The sequence below is a fragment of the Phyllostomus hastatus genome, unplaced genomic scaffold (assembly GCF_019186645.2).
Source record: "Phyllostomus hastatus isolate PE091 unplaced genomic scaffold, TTU_PhHast_1.1 phas_scaffold_21, whole genome shotgun sequence".
NCBI lineage: Eukaryota > Metazoa > Chordata > Mammalia > Chiroptera > Phyllostomidae > Phyllostomus > Phyllostomus hastatus.
In genome coordinates, this window is record NW_025334017.1 from 4259402 (window position 1) to 4274796 (window position 15395).

The 15395-nt window shown below is 39.4% G+C and overlaps 1 protein-coding gene and 1 pseudogene across 4 annotated transcripts in view; one reads left to right on the forward strand and one right to left on the reverse strand.

Moving 5' to 3' along the window:
- Positions 1 to 12683, reverse strand: part of LOC123833237 — a 45751-nt pseudogene extending 33068 nt beyond the window's left edge.
- The window catches only part of FAM110B (family with sequence similarity 110 member B), a 148071-nt gene that overhangs the window by 53689 nt on the left and 78987 nt on the right, over positions 1 to 15395 (forward strand). The gene's annotated exons all lie outside the window — the stretch shown is intronic.

Here is a 15395-nt window from a genome sequence, read left to right on the forward strand (position 1 = left end):
TTTACTTCTGGCCAAGATGGAGGTGCAGATAGATATACTTTGCCTCCTCACACAACCAAAAGAAGGACAACAACCAATTTAAAAACAAAAAGCAACCAGAACTGCCAGAAAATCAAACTGTATGGAAGTCCAACAACCAAGAAGTTAAAAAAGAAACATTCATCAAGACTGGTAGGAGGGGCAGAGACGGGCAGCTGGAGCAGAGAGGACATGCAGCAAGGCAGTGGCTGGAGGACCAGGCAGTCTCACATTAACGTGTGGATAAATCACTAGGAACAACTGAGAAGTAAGACAGACCATACAACTCAGGGTTCCAGTGTGGGGAAATAAAGCCACAAAACCCTCAATGGGGGTTGTGGCAGCAGGAGCAACTCCCAGCTTCATAGGAGAGTTTACTGGAGAGACTCACAGAGTCCTAGAATGTACATAAAGCCACCCACCAGGGAATCAGCACCAGATGGGCCCAATTTGCTTGCGGGTAGCCAGGGAAGTGACTAAAAGCCAGCCCAAGAGCCAAGCAAGCAGCACTATTCCTTCTCAGACCACTCCCTTACATACAGCTCCATAACACAGCAATATGGATTGCCCTGCCTTCGAGAATATCTAAGGCTCCACCCCTTAACACATAGCAGACATGCTGAAACAAAGAAATATGGGCCAAATGAAAGAACAGATCAAAACTCCAGGAAAAGAAGTAAGCAATGAAGAGATAGCCAACCTATCAGATGCACAGTTCAAAACACTGGTGATCAGGATGCTCACAGAAATGGTTGAGTATGGTCACAAAATAGAGGAAAAAATGAAGGCTATGCAAAATGGAATACAGGAAAATATACAGGGTACCAACAGTGAAGGGAAAGAAACCAGGACTCAAATCAATGATTTGTAGGAGAAGTAAGAAATAAACATTCTTCCAGAACAGAATGAAGAAACAAGAATTCAGAAAAATGAGGAAAAGCTTAGGAACCTCTGGGAATTTTAAATATTCCAACATCTGAATCATGGGGCTTCCAGAAGGAGAAGAATAAGAGCAAGAAATTGAAAACTTATTTGAAAATATAATGAAGGAAAACTTCCCCACTCTGGCAAAAGAAATAGACTTCCAGGAAGCTCAGAGAGTCCCAAAAAAGTTGGACCCAAGGAAGCGTACACCAAGGCACATCATTATTAAGATACCCAAGATTAAAGATAAGGAGAGAATCTTAAAAGCAGCAAGATAAAAGGAGACAGTTATCTATAAAGGAGTTCCTATAAGACTATTAATTGATTTCTTAAAAGAAATCTTACAGGCAAGAAGGGGCTGGAAAGAAGTATTCCAAGTCATGACAGGCAAAGACCTACATCCAAGGTTACTCTATGCAGCAAAGCTTTCCTTTAGAATGGAAGGGTAGATAAAGTGCTTCCCAAATAGGGTCAAGTTAAAGGAGTTCATCATCACCAAGCCCTTATTATATGCAATGTTAAAAGGACTTATTTAAGAAAAAGAAGATCAAAACTATGAACAGTAAAATGATAATAAACTCAGAACTACCAACAACTGAACCTAAAAACAAAAACAAAAACTAAGCAAACAAATAGAAATAGGAACAGACTCACAGAAATGGAGATCACATGGAGGGTTATCAGCAGAAGGGTGAGGAATGGGGGGAAAAGGTACAGGGAATAAGAAGCATAAATGGTAGGTACAAAGTAGACAGGGGGAGGTTAAGTACAGTATAGGAAATGGAGAAGCCAGAGAACTTATATGTACAGCCCATGCATATGAACTGGGGTTGGGGGGATGCTGTTGGAAGGGGGGCTGCAGGGTGGAAGGGCATAAAGGGGAGAAAAATAATGGGACAACTGTAATAGCATAATCAATAAAGTATGTTTTTAAAAATAAATAAATTATTTTTATGTTTTTTTAATCCTCAGCCAAGGATGTTTTTTATTATTGATTTTAGAGACAGAAGAAGGGGCAGGGAGAGAGGGAGGGAAGGAGAGAAGAAGAAAAAGAGGAGGGAGAGGGAGAGAAACTTTGATCGCTTGCCTCGATTTCGGGCATCAACCAGGGATTGAATCCGCAGCCTTTTGGTGCAATGGACAGCTCTCTGGTCTACTTAGTCACCATCCAGAGTTATTTTTATGTGTTATTGTAAGCTTTTGTTCACTGTTTGGCCTGACTTAATTTTTTTATACTCTTCCAAACTTCAGCACACTTAAAATTTTTTTTCAATATACTGAATTATATATTGGACCCTGGCAGGTGGGGGAGTGAGTCTAGATATGAACCCTCTGTTGCCACCTCCTGATCAGAAGATTCCAGCACCAGCTAGGAGCTGCCTGCACTGGAGGGCCATAACCTTACTTCTTGAAGGAAAATAGATGCAGATGTCTAAAGTCTCTTTCCATCCCCAGCTGAACAAGAGCAAGAAAAGTATTTAAATACCTCAGCCTAGTCCTCACCTTCATTACTACAGACTTAGTAATTTATCACTGTGGTTTTTCAAAGTGGAGTTTATTGTAGACCCACTGGTAGCTGGGTACAGTTTGCTGTAGTTCTTCATTTAGACACAAGTGCACAGATGCACAAGGATTTGGTGGGTAGGAGAAGATGGAGACGGCAGAAACAGAGCAGGTGAGAGCTGGTGAAAGCCTCGTGTGGGCCCTTATGAAATCCACACGTACCTAAAGCCCTGGGACGAGTACATTTGAAACTAGAGGCTTGTAAGAGTGAAGAGCATCATGTCCCTCAGAAGCTAAAGACTGTGTGTGCTACTGTGGGTGCATCTGCTTTTATATAAATACTCACCTTAGTTTGTAAACTTCCTTCTCAGACCAGTTACATATTTATTCATGTATCTTAAAAATTCACAATTATTTCATAGCAGTTTCTCAGTTCTTCTCGGTTTTGGTTTTTTGCTCTCCATTTTCCGATACCATAGGATGAGATAGTCTCTTTAATCCGATACTGAATTGCTGCAGTCTCAAAGTAGTACCTTTTTTTTTTTTCTTCAAAAAAATCACACAGATGGTTGATATAAAATTTTGGGAAACTGAGGCAGTTATTTACAACCTCTCTTGTTCTAGGAAGGACGTGAGTGGCATAGTGGTGACCTTCGGGGTGTGGGTTTTGAGTGGTTTGCCTTCTGTAGTGAAGATGGGGGCCCAAGGCAGCTGTACTGCCTGTCACCGGGACCGGGAGCAGGGGCATCAAAGAACAAACACATTTTCCTGTGGGAACTCTGACGTGCACTGTTAGAAGTTCCTCAGAACTGTCCACCTTGCCTGCCGAGAGCACCTGTGCAGGCCCGAGGCGGGCATGCGCTGCTGAGCCTCCTGTGTTAGCTGGCTGTGCTTGAATATGTTCATTCTTCTCTCGTTCTACTACAGGGCCTTCTTTGTCTTTTTTTTCCCTTTTCATTTGGGGTTCTGTTTCTTTTTGGCATTTAATGAGTTACCATTCCTGATCTAAAGATTACATTTTAATTCATTTTCCTTAAACTTGTGGACACAAATTCTTTTGTGTCATTTGAGAAGGATACATCAGGTTATTCTCTACTCCCTCAGTGTTCTGTGTGTTTTTCAAAGCACGCCATTTTCAGTGCCCTTTTGAAGTTGAGTGAAGTGATTGTGCTCTTAAGTGACAGAAGTGACTTTTTTCTTTTTGAGGTGCCTTAGGCCTGTTGAGATCCAATTCTGGTCAAATGAAGCTTCCCCTGATAAGTAGAACACTCTTTTGCCATCTGGAGTCACAGGTAGGACATGCTCTGTTTCCAGCTGTGATCAGCATTAGCACCTGGTAATGTGCTATGTGCAACAAAGGATAAACACCTTCAAATTAGCAACTTCAAGGAACTCAGAAAACATTTGCCATATCTAACATTATACAATTGGATACAGGGGGTTGCTTTTTGTAGTTTTTTTTTTTTTGCTCTGAAGTATCATTATCCACTATATATTAAAAAGATTATATATTAAATATATATGTACATAATCAGTTTCCAATCTGTTATTAAAGATTCTGTTTTCCTCTAGTCTACATGAGAAGATGGGAAACCATGGTCCCTAGGCCCAATCCAGCCCACTGTTGGTTTTCGTGAATCAGGTTCTGTTGGAAGGCAGCTGTGCTCATTCATACTTGTGTTTTTTGCCTGGATGGTTTCACCCTACAGTGGCCGACTTGAGAAGCTATGACGGAGACTCTGTGGCTTGCAAAGCTTAAAACACTCACCGTGGCACTTCACAACAAAATTTGCCAAACTGTGGCCTAAAATATATATCATTTTTTAAACTAAAAGAATTTCAGTCATAAAATAATTTTTAGAATAATTGATATCACTAGCTTTTTTAAGTTGTCAGGACACATCCATCAAGAAAATAACCAATGGTTATTTTAATAAATAAAATTTAAGTGTTGTAGTACCATTTTAATTTCTGCTGGTTATCAAAATCTATTTAATTAAAGAAGCATGATATGTGGACATGTAAAATAAAAAGCATCAAGTCACACTAAAAGAGATCACTGACATTTCTATGTGAACCTAAGTATTAGGTTGTGTTTTCATAGGGCTCGATAACATTTAAAACTGAAATCTTCATGAAGGCATAATTCACATGTCTCCTGAGGTTTCCCTTATAAATCATCCAAGATGACATGTTTATAGGCTACAGTGAAGACTGAATTTGCTTTAACTAACCTCAAATGAGAGCTGAGTTTGTATCGATTCCTGTGTGTATGTGTGTCTGTGATGATTCTGATGCTTTTCTGATTGGCTACATTTCCATGCTGGTGCATAGTTTATTTGAACTGCTGTTTTGTTTTCCATAGGCTTTCCTTGTTAATGTGTCACCCAGTGAGACAAGGACGAATCCCCTCTGTCCCTGCGCTCTCCCTCTGTCCCATTCCTGGGGTAAATGCCAGTTATCATCATGCCACCTGGACCCCGAGAGACTGTTCTCTCCTTGGCTGTCTTGTGCTTTGGGGGCTAGGGTAGAACATGGGGCTCCAAGTGAAGAAGCCTGTGTTCTTAGTGGGAGTGAGCTGCCTGTCTTTGCTGTCCAGAGCTGGTAAATGAGGGAAACAGAGGAGTTGTGTTAAGTGCTATAAGATCTAATCACTGCTTGATTTATAGCCATATGCACACGGTGGCTGAGTACTGAGTTCACTGCCATGCAAACACTCTCAGCCTGCCCTGGGTTGCCTGGAGGACTCTGCTCCCCTCTGCTGGCCCCTGCAGTTGGTGTTGCTCTCCTTGGTGAGAGCCCTGGGCACCTCACACCCACAGCAGGGTGAAGGCCCCAGAGCACAGGATATGGGCATGGCTGAGGAAATGCTGGGCTTGATTGTGGAGTGCCTGAGAGGAACTGGACACACACACATACACACACACTTAGGTAGCTAAACACACAGTTTCAGCAAGTCTGCTCTTCTCTATTTCCTGTAGATTGGGAAATGACACTGTCGTTTATTTTCTTAAGCAATAAAGCTGGAGGCTCTGCCCTTTTAATTGTCCTTATTTTTTGTACTACTCTGAATCAATCTTGAGGATCAAAATTCAGCAAAAAAGGTGGTTTTAAATGGAGAGTACCCCATTTCTGACCTTCCTACTCCCTTCTCAGTCACCCCTGAAATACCCTGGGAAGGCTCAGAGCTCATAAACAACAGTGCGGCTTCACGGTTCAAAGGGATGTGCTGGGGCTGACTGCCAGTGTGCCCCTGATCCCAGCACTCACTGGCTGGTGCCTCGAGACGGTCATGACCTCTCATTCCATTTCTTCCACTGTAAAGGGGTGATAATAGTATCTGCTTTATGGAATGTTGCGAGGATTAAATGATGAATGTGTTTTAGTATGGGACCAGGCACACGGAAAGTATTCCATAAAGATTAGCTGTTCCAGACCATAACCAAGTGAAAGACCGACCTCATTCTCGTGTTACTTCTTCCTCCCTTCACTCCCTCAGAGGTGGCCGGCAGACACCATTGCTTTGATTTGTCTTATGTGGGGTCAGTGGGAACAGTTTGCCCCAGGGGAACAGGTATTCAATCACTGATATGTTTTAGAATTAACTTTGTATAGTCAATACACCCTCCTTAGTAGCTGCAGGGGGTCAGCTCCCACCTGCTTCCCTGTTTGAAGATATGAAATAGCTGTTGATACAACTACTTATTTAAGAAACTGAGTCGTAATGAAATTAAGTAATTTAACCTAAATTTATCTATAAGGAATAAAACAGATATTCAAATCCCAGACTATCTAAACACCTTGTTTAACACAAATTGCTTATTAGCTTTGTGTTTAGTTTTTAATTTTCTTTTGAAAAAAAATGTTTTTAATTACAGTTGACTTTCAGCATTATATTTGTTTCAGGTGTACAGCATAGTGGTTGGAGATTTACATAATTTACTAAATGATCTCCCAGTATGTCTAGTACCCACCTGGCACACACAGAGTCATCGCAATATTATTGACTATATCCCCTTTGCTGTAATTAACCCCTGTAACTACCAATTTGTACTTCTTGATCTCTTCACCTTTTTCACCAAGGCCCCCAGCCCCCTCTCCTGGCCACCATCCTTTTGTTCTCTGTATCCATGAGTCTGTTTCCCTTTGTTCATATATTTTGTTCTTTAGATTCCACATGTAAGTGAAATCATATGGTATTTTTGTGTTTGTTTTTAAGAGTGATATAAAAGTCACTCAGAAAACAAAGGCCAGTGGTGTTGTATATTTGTATAAAATGTGTTCATTTCTTCCAAAACACTGCTTTATTACAAACATGAGACAAATAAAAGAAAAATTGATTAGGTAAATGCCAAAGAGGCAAAAATAACTGAAGAAAAGGTATTCCTTAAATGGGTGTTACCAGTGGTTAACTATGTAAAATACGCTTTCCAAAGGCTCACAAATAGAAAAATATTCTCAGATCCTAATAAAGTAATCTGAGTATAAAAGCACAATCCAATGCTCACATAAATAAACTGTGTTACAAATTCATGTAGAATTGAGTCATTTTTTTCTTTATATAACATAGGATACTACATATAAGACCTTGACAGGTTCAGAAGAATTTAAAATAAAAATAATTTTACTAGGTTATGAAATTAGTAATAAAATCTTGGTGAACCTTTGTAGTAAGACTGTTTTTATTATATTGTTTTTATATAATAAAGGTTTTTGAGGTAAAATTAGAAATTCTTAAGCATAGTTTGATAAGTTCTATCTAATATGTATACTTGTGTAACCTCCATAAAGTATACAGAACATTTCCATCACTTCAGCAAATTCTCTTTTGCCACTTTCTACTTATTTCCCCCTTTTCTACCCCAGAAGAAATTATTGTTTTGGTTTTTATCACCATAAACTAGTTTTGCCTGCTTTTAACTTTACATCAGTGGATTCTGTAGTAGTAAACACTGTTTACACTGGTCTCTTCGTGTAGTATCATGTCTTTGAGATTTGTCCTTGTCATCTCAGGAGCTCCTGCCCCATTGCTGAGTAGAATCCCGCTGTGTGCTCACACCTCAATTTGTTTGTCTATTCTTTTGTTAGTGGACATTTGAATTGTTTCCAGGTGGGCATTTCCAATAAAAGTTGCTGTAAACACTGTTGAACAAGTCTTTCTATGGAGGTAGTTTTCCTTCATCTTGGATGGAATTGCTGGGTCATAGGTAAATGTTTCATTGACTTCCGACTTTCCCATTAAATGATGTATGAGAATTCCAGTTGTTCCACATCCTTGACAACATTTGGTGCTGTCTTTATTTTTAGTGATTTGAGTGGCTATGAAATAGTGTCTTTTTTTATTTTTAAGTATATTTTACAGGTTATGCTATTAGAGTTGTCTCATTTTTTTTCTCTTCTTTATACCCCTCAGCCCTGCAACCCCTTCCTTCCAGGATTCCCTCCCGCCCAGCCCCGCCACATAGTTTATGTCCCTGGGTCATACATATAAGTTCTTTGGCTTCTCCATTTCCTACGCTATTCTTAACCTCCTCCTGTCTATTTTGTACCTACCAATTATGCTTCTTTTTCCCTGTGACTTTTCCCCCATTCTCCCTTCTCTCCCTCCCATCTAATAAACCTCCATGTGAACTCCATTTCTGTGATTCTGTTCCTGTTCTACTTGTTTGCTTAGTTTGTTTTTGTTTTTAGGTTCAGTTGTTGAGAGTTGTACGTTTGTTACCATTTTACTGTTCATAGTTTCAATCTTCTTTTTCTTAGATAAATCCTTTTAACATTTCATATAATAAGGGCTTGGTGATGATGAATTCCTTTAACTTGACCTTATCTGGGAAGCACTTTACCTGCCCTTCCATTCTAAATGAGAGCTTTGCTGGATAGAGTAATCTTGGATGTAGGTCCTTGCCTTTCACGATTTTGAATACTTCTTTCCAGCCGCTTCTTGCCTGTAAGGCTTCTTTTGAGAAATCAGCTGACAGTCTTATGGGAACTCCTTTGTAGGTAACTGTCTCCTTTTGTCTTGCTGCTTTTAAGATTCTCTCCTTATCTTTAATCTTGGGTAATGTAATTTTTATGTGCCTTGGTGTGTTTCTCCTTTGTGGTTTTAGTTAGTACTTTCCACATGACTAATGACATTAAGTACCTTTTCATGTTTTAATAGGTCTTTTGTATATCTTCTTTTCTGAAGTTTCTGTTCAAGGTTTTGCCTTTTTTTAATGATGGATTGCTTGTATTTTTGAATGAATTCATAGTTCTTTTTTTTTCTGGGCTAAATGTCCTTTTTCCAGATGTATGCATTGGGTATGATTTCTCCCATTTAGTGTTTTCCCTTTTCCTTTTCTTAACAGTGTCATTTGCTAAGCAGAAGTTTTAAATATTTTTAGAGACCAGTATGCCATTGTTTTTAGTTTTTGTTTTTTGTGACTCTAGGAAATTTCTATCTGCTACAAGATTGCAAAATATATATATTCTCCTCTGTTTTTTTTTCTAGAAGCTTTATAGGTTGTGTTTTTAACATTTAGGTCTATGACCTACCTCAGATTGATATTTTGGGTGTGTGAAATAATAGGCAAGGCGTACTGTCTTTTCAAATGTATATCCAATTGTTTCATCATTATTTGTTAAAAACACGTTTCATTCTCCATTGAATTGTCTGAGTTCCTTTGTGAAAAAATTAGTTGTATATCTGTGGATGTATTTCTGCACTCTCTCTTCTGCTTCAATGATTTGTTTATTCTTATTGACACCACTCTCTTGGATTCCACAGTCTTTACAAAAGCACATCCCGTCCTTGTCTGGGTGCAGGACACTTTCGTCTCACTGGGTGCACAGGTGAACCTCCATCTCGGTCCCTCACCGTTGTTCACATGCCCACAAAATGTGAAACATCAGTAATACATGACCCTGGCGTGGAATTTCACAAGCAGAATGTGTTATGCATTTAGACAACTTTAGTTTATTCAGATATTTAAAATTTGGTGTAATACATTTCATTTCACAGCAACTTAAGTCCAGGGATAATGCTGAAAAGAAGTATGTATGAAGGCAGGACTGAGCACAAACAATAGAACAGCCCAAAACTAGTAAAGCAAAAAGGATAAGTTAACTGAAATTCCAGTTAATTTTACACAACTGAGACCAACCAGTGTTTAAAATAACAGTGCTTTAGTATAGCTTTTTCTTGGTTGCCAGTGGATTTTTTTTTACCTGCAAAATACATTCTTCCAAACTATTCACAGTACACATTTTAGGAGGACAGAAATTAAGTTATTTTGTAAAAAGAGAAAAAAAACCCAGAAAATTCTGTTCCACTGCTGAAAATAAGGAAATATTTAGAAAATTAGTAATTACAAATTAAGAAAAAATTTCCTTCCCTGTCTTTCCTCTCTTGGCTTGTCCGAGGCTGAGGCTTTGGGGCACAGTCCCATGCCAGTTTCTGCAAGGCCCTGGCTTTCTCACCTGGAGCCTCTCAGGATCTGTAGTGTTAATTCTCATCAGCTGGGCCACTCGTCACTGCCAATGGAGAGCAAGGCCTGTGAGACTCTGCTTCCTTCACCCACAGAAGCCAGGATCCACTCATTTGTGTGAATGAGCTGTGCCAGTCTAGACAAAATAAAATTAACTAAGACCACCTACCCCACCTGCAGAGAACACCAGGTTCTATCTTTTTAAAGCCTGGCACTGACTCATATCATATATTCAAATTGGCTTTGTCCTTAAACAAAAATAAAAACAAATGTGAAAATTACCTTTGGTGGGAAGATAATTAAAACTGTGAAAGCTTTAGTCTATAAAATGTGCAAATGCAATCAAGAAATCAGGCAGGCAGCTTCTCTTGCTGCCCTCTGGACTCCGATACTGCTTTGGTACTAACCTGCTAGGTTCATTATGCCATTTCTTCCCATTAGAGAACGTTTCTGCAATATTAATTTAAAAGCTATCTGTATAATCCAGTATGCAAACCACTCGTGTAGGCTTGACTCAAACTTTATGATAAAAAGCATTTGTCATGTGCTGTTTCATGTAAGAGGAATTTAGACCCTCCTCTCCATTAGAGGACCTGACTGCAGTGGAATTAAAATAGCTTCCCCCTGAATGGGAGCATTGACTTGGCAAAGATATGAGGAGTCATTCAAGAGGAATGTAATCGAATACTTGAGATTTAAATTAGCTTGTAATCTGACTTTGAAAATAAAGTAAAAGAAAAACCCAAGGAAGTTTCCTTAAGGTGATTCCTGTCCTTCAGATCACTTCCAGCTTCAAAGCTAATCACATACACGTGATAAAAGCCATATGTAATGAAGCTTATCTTTTGCATGTGCTTGTTCTCCTGGATACTCTGATACTACTTAGAAAGGTGCCCTACATAGAGAGAACCCACGTGTGCAAAAATGACTTTCAAATGTCACCAGACCTGCAAGCTGGTCCAGTAATGTTTGAAGGAATAACTTTTTCTTTATTGTGTCCATAAAGCATAAATTGTTAACCCAAGCAGCAACCTTAAATACGTGACACAGATTTTCTTCTTTATTTAGAAACCATTCAGATGTTCATATTTTCAAAGGATTCTTTCTGTTCAAACAGCTTCCTCCTTCTCCTTGAAGGACACAGTGTTGTCTTCTGTTAAAGTGAGTGAGTGGTGAATGTTTCCAGGGCACTAACACTTGTTAAATGTAAAAAGGCCCCATAATCATTGTCCCTGCCCTTAATGGGATTACACAATGAAAAACTACTTTTTGGTTGTAAAAGAGAACAAAGAAAAGGATCTCTACCTACGAAAATGGAAGCACAAAGCCCAGATACAGAACACCAGTTACCATTTATGAGAAACAACATTCAAAAAGAAACAGGGTAGGGGGCGGTGACTATTTTTAGTAGGAAAAAAATCTTCACAGGTAGTTGTGTCACAGGTGTGCACAAGTGTGCACAGGTAACCAGGTTCTTAGTGATCGAGGACAAAGAATTGAACCGAACACACAAAGTTTATAGCATAAAGAAAGAGGGGAGGTTTATTAAGTGATAGTACATATACCACAGGACACGGGAGTGAGCCAGCTCTGAGCAGAGGAAAAAAAAAAGGGCACGTGGGCTGGGGGATTCCATTCTTATAGAGGCAGAAGCCCCCTGGTAGTCTTTGGCGGGCTCTTCCTGCGCAGGTACAAGGAGTTGGATTTCAAAGCTACTGCGCATGCGTGGTTTCCCATGACTTTCTTGATTGGCTACTGGAGACAGGGAGTCCCACAATGTTATTTCATTATAATGATATTATAATGAATCAGGGGTAGTGCGCAGGCGCATTCTATGATTCAGAGTTGTCCCAGAAAACAGGAACAACCCGTCTTAGGGGGTCTTTGTCATGTATAGGTGTTTTCTACCTCAGCCCTGCGGGGCCTCGGGAGCTTCCTTCCTGACTACCTCCTGCCTCAGTTGTTCCACACTCAGCTGTGTAGATGGCGAATAGCTCAATTTGCTAAAAGGCAAATTTCTGTTAAACAAGTGCCATTTGCATATTGATTTCTACCGTGGAATTTAAAAAATTGGTCCCTAGATATAATAAAATTACCTTTAAAATGTACACATACAAATGGAAGTATCTTTCTGATGAAACCATCAAACCATTGTCTATTAGGGATTCAGAGTTGTGGTTGACAGGTTTTTTAAACATTGAAAAGGAAAATAAAGTTCTCATAGGCAGACACGCTGAAAGAGGCTTGCTATACTTTATTTTAAACTCGATTCCCACCATAGTACTAATAATCCATAAAGCTTCAGAAACTTGCCAAGGTTCCAGTTAATTTTGAATCATGCTAATGTTTCTAACTTCACATCCAAAGAAATTATTTTTTATTTTCTCCATCACTTAAAGTTACTGGCTTCTTTCCAGACATTTGAATCTGGCCATATCTTCCAAATGCATAAGAATGTCTTTAGATAAAAAGGAGAAAATTATCCAAATAGCTGTGGGAAGGAATATGTAAGCTGTACTTAGCATCAGTGCCAACGGGGTTTGCCCTAGTGTGTAATAATAATTGGCAAATTGACTGATAATCCAGCATGAACTTTTGGTTCCCACCGTAACAGTTTGATTTATGGCTGGGAACGATTCGCACAGCAAAATCACATTTGCTGACGGTGCCGCTTACTAGCTGGTTCACGAAGCCGCGCTGTGCCACGTAGACTGGCTGTCTGTCAGATCCGGTGACCAGGACTTGTGAGGCAGCAGGAATCTCCAAGCCCATGGTTTCAGAGAGGCTACTCCTTAAAACTCAGGCCCCACAGTTTTCTCCATGGGTGGGAAAAAAACACAGAGTTTTAATAAACAATTTATGTTCAACGTTAGTAACAGCACAGTAGAAAATTAGATAATTCAGACAAGCCAATCGTACAGAGACAAGAACTATTCACATTGTGGCCCTGCCCCCAGTTTTTTCCTCTGTGCAGAGAGATACAGGTGTATATAAACACAGAAATAATTTTAACAAGAAGGAATCATGATTTACATTGATGTATGACTTTCACTTAATATTCAGCTAGATTTCCATTTAATAAATATACTTTCATAATACATAATATCACTTTTGAAGAGATGCATAAGATTTCATTCATTTTTATTTATTCAGCATCATTTTATGTCATCAGTTGGCTATTGTTGAAAAAAGATTTTCAGTTTCTGTTTTTTGCTCTAGAAAGTATGCTGTGAGAAATACTTCTCTTTTTTGGCCTATATCCTCTATTATTTCTAATTAATTTTGTATGTGTTGCCAACTATTTCCTGAGGAAGTTTTCCCAAAGTGAATGGCCAGGGGTAAAGGTATACACATCTGTAAAATTATCAAGAACTTTTTCCCTGAGGAAAAAAGTTGTGCTTATGTAAGTCCCAGGATTTCTAGGTGCTCTTAACAAACTCTTAACGTGGTGACAACATGTCCCATCTGGGCTGCGCTCAGGACAGGATGGCTGTGTGTTTTTATCACAGATTTCATTTTCTGGGTCAGAAAACAGTCAGAAGAGGGGACAGTTTTTCTAACCACATTACTATAATTTGGCCTGGATGTTTTAATTTTTTCACCAGCCAAGCAGGAAGAACTTAGTTAATGTCTGCAAAGTGCTGGGCACTCCCTAAATGCTTTCTTTATATAGTAACTCCTGTCTTCATCCTCATGTTACAGATGAGAAAGTTCAAGCATAGAGAAGTTAAACAGCGTACCCAAGGTTACCCGCTGGAAAGTAGCTAGATTGGGATAAAATATAATGGGTAGAAGATGAGAAGTATATTGTTCTAGCAACATAATTTCTCCCAAAGAGAAATAACCTCAGAAGTTTTGATGTGATCCATTTTCAGCATAGTTGGCCTTTCATCTCTACTGACTTTAAAAGTGTCAGAAAGGCCCCAGATGAATTTCATAACAAAATACATCCTTGTGGTTACTTATTTGTTTAGATAAAAGTCTAATCTTTTAAAGTTTGTAACACTAACACATAATGATCAACATTCATACCATGCCTGCCTTGAAATTCTCGCACAGAGTTTTTGCTTAAAAGAGCATGTGTTACTTATGCAAGAGTATCCCTGCCTCGATGTTGGGCAATAGTGCAGAGGTGCACCCAAGAACTGGTGCTGATGCTGGAACTATTCCGATCACAGCACACTGCAGCTGAAATGTGGAGGCCTCCCACTTTGGGAGACAGAGCTGAAATTTAGGGATTAGTCTGTTATTGTAATTTAAACTTTTGTAGGAATAATCCTGTGGTCAGAGAGTCCAGTCTTGGGTCCTTTTGATAATACAGAGACTATTGATGATATACAGAGATTATTGATGACAGTACAGAGATTCTTGATGATAGTACAGAGATTATTGGTGACAGTACAGAGATTCACATCCTAGAAGATACCCATCAGTGTTTAAAAAGCATGGTATTATTTGAGAATAGAAGGTAAGTAAGAAGCTCAGGACTACTTCTGCAATCTAATCCATAGGTCTTATTAGATAATTATATCTGCTATTGTACCTAATTACTATTTGATGCTTACATTATTATAGATAAGACTAATAATATCTAATTATTTTGCCCATAGGGTAATTAATTTTTTGTTTGGCAGAACAGACAAACATGGCTTTATTGAGAAGAGGAGTGATGTAGGAGCTAATTAAGTCTGCGGTTGCTGAGCAAGCCCTATGACCACCCTGGGCCTGCTTCCTCAACTCGGAAGTGAGAATGGCAATAAAAACACTACTTTGATAGCACTTAGCAGAGACTCACAACACAAAGTGTATGTGAAATCTCTCTGTCAACTTAGAAGTTCTGTTCAGGTTTAATCATTGGCTTTGTCTTACCTACCTCTTTTTCTGGTTTGGAGGGTCCATGTCCTCATCCTAGCACAATATTTGACAAATAATAGGAGCCAGATAATACTAGTTATATGTCATTGTGAGGACTGAAGTGCCTTGTTGGGGAGGAACCCCACTGGAGAATCAAGGAAGTTCAGGTCCCAGCATACAAGTAGCAGTAACCTGTCAAGTACCGGGTGTCATCATCCATCCGGCAGCATTCTCCGTGCTTCCATGTGCCAGTTCTTACTAATCTTCTGAGAAGCTCAGGGGCAGAGCTCTGCTGGTATGGCTTTCTTGCCTGAGGGGGACAGTGAGACACCCCTGAGGTGAAATAACTTGCCCATATTCACAATACCCATGGTGTCAAAATGGATTCCCCACAGTATGATTCCAGAACATACTGAACTGCTGGGTTGTCCACCTCTGGAGGCTCCATCTCAGCACCTCAAGGGTCAAGGTGGTTTCACTTCTCTTTGTGTTCTCAGTGCCCGGCACATAGAAAAGCACTAATGTTTTCTGAATAAGCACATGAAATCCTTTCTGTTTTATGTAACTTCTCTTTTTATTGTGGCCAAGAGCCTTTACACACCACCCTGAAGGACATACCTGTCAAGACTG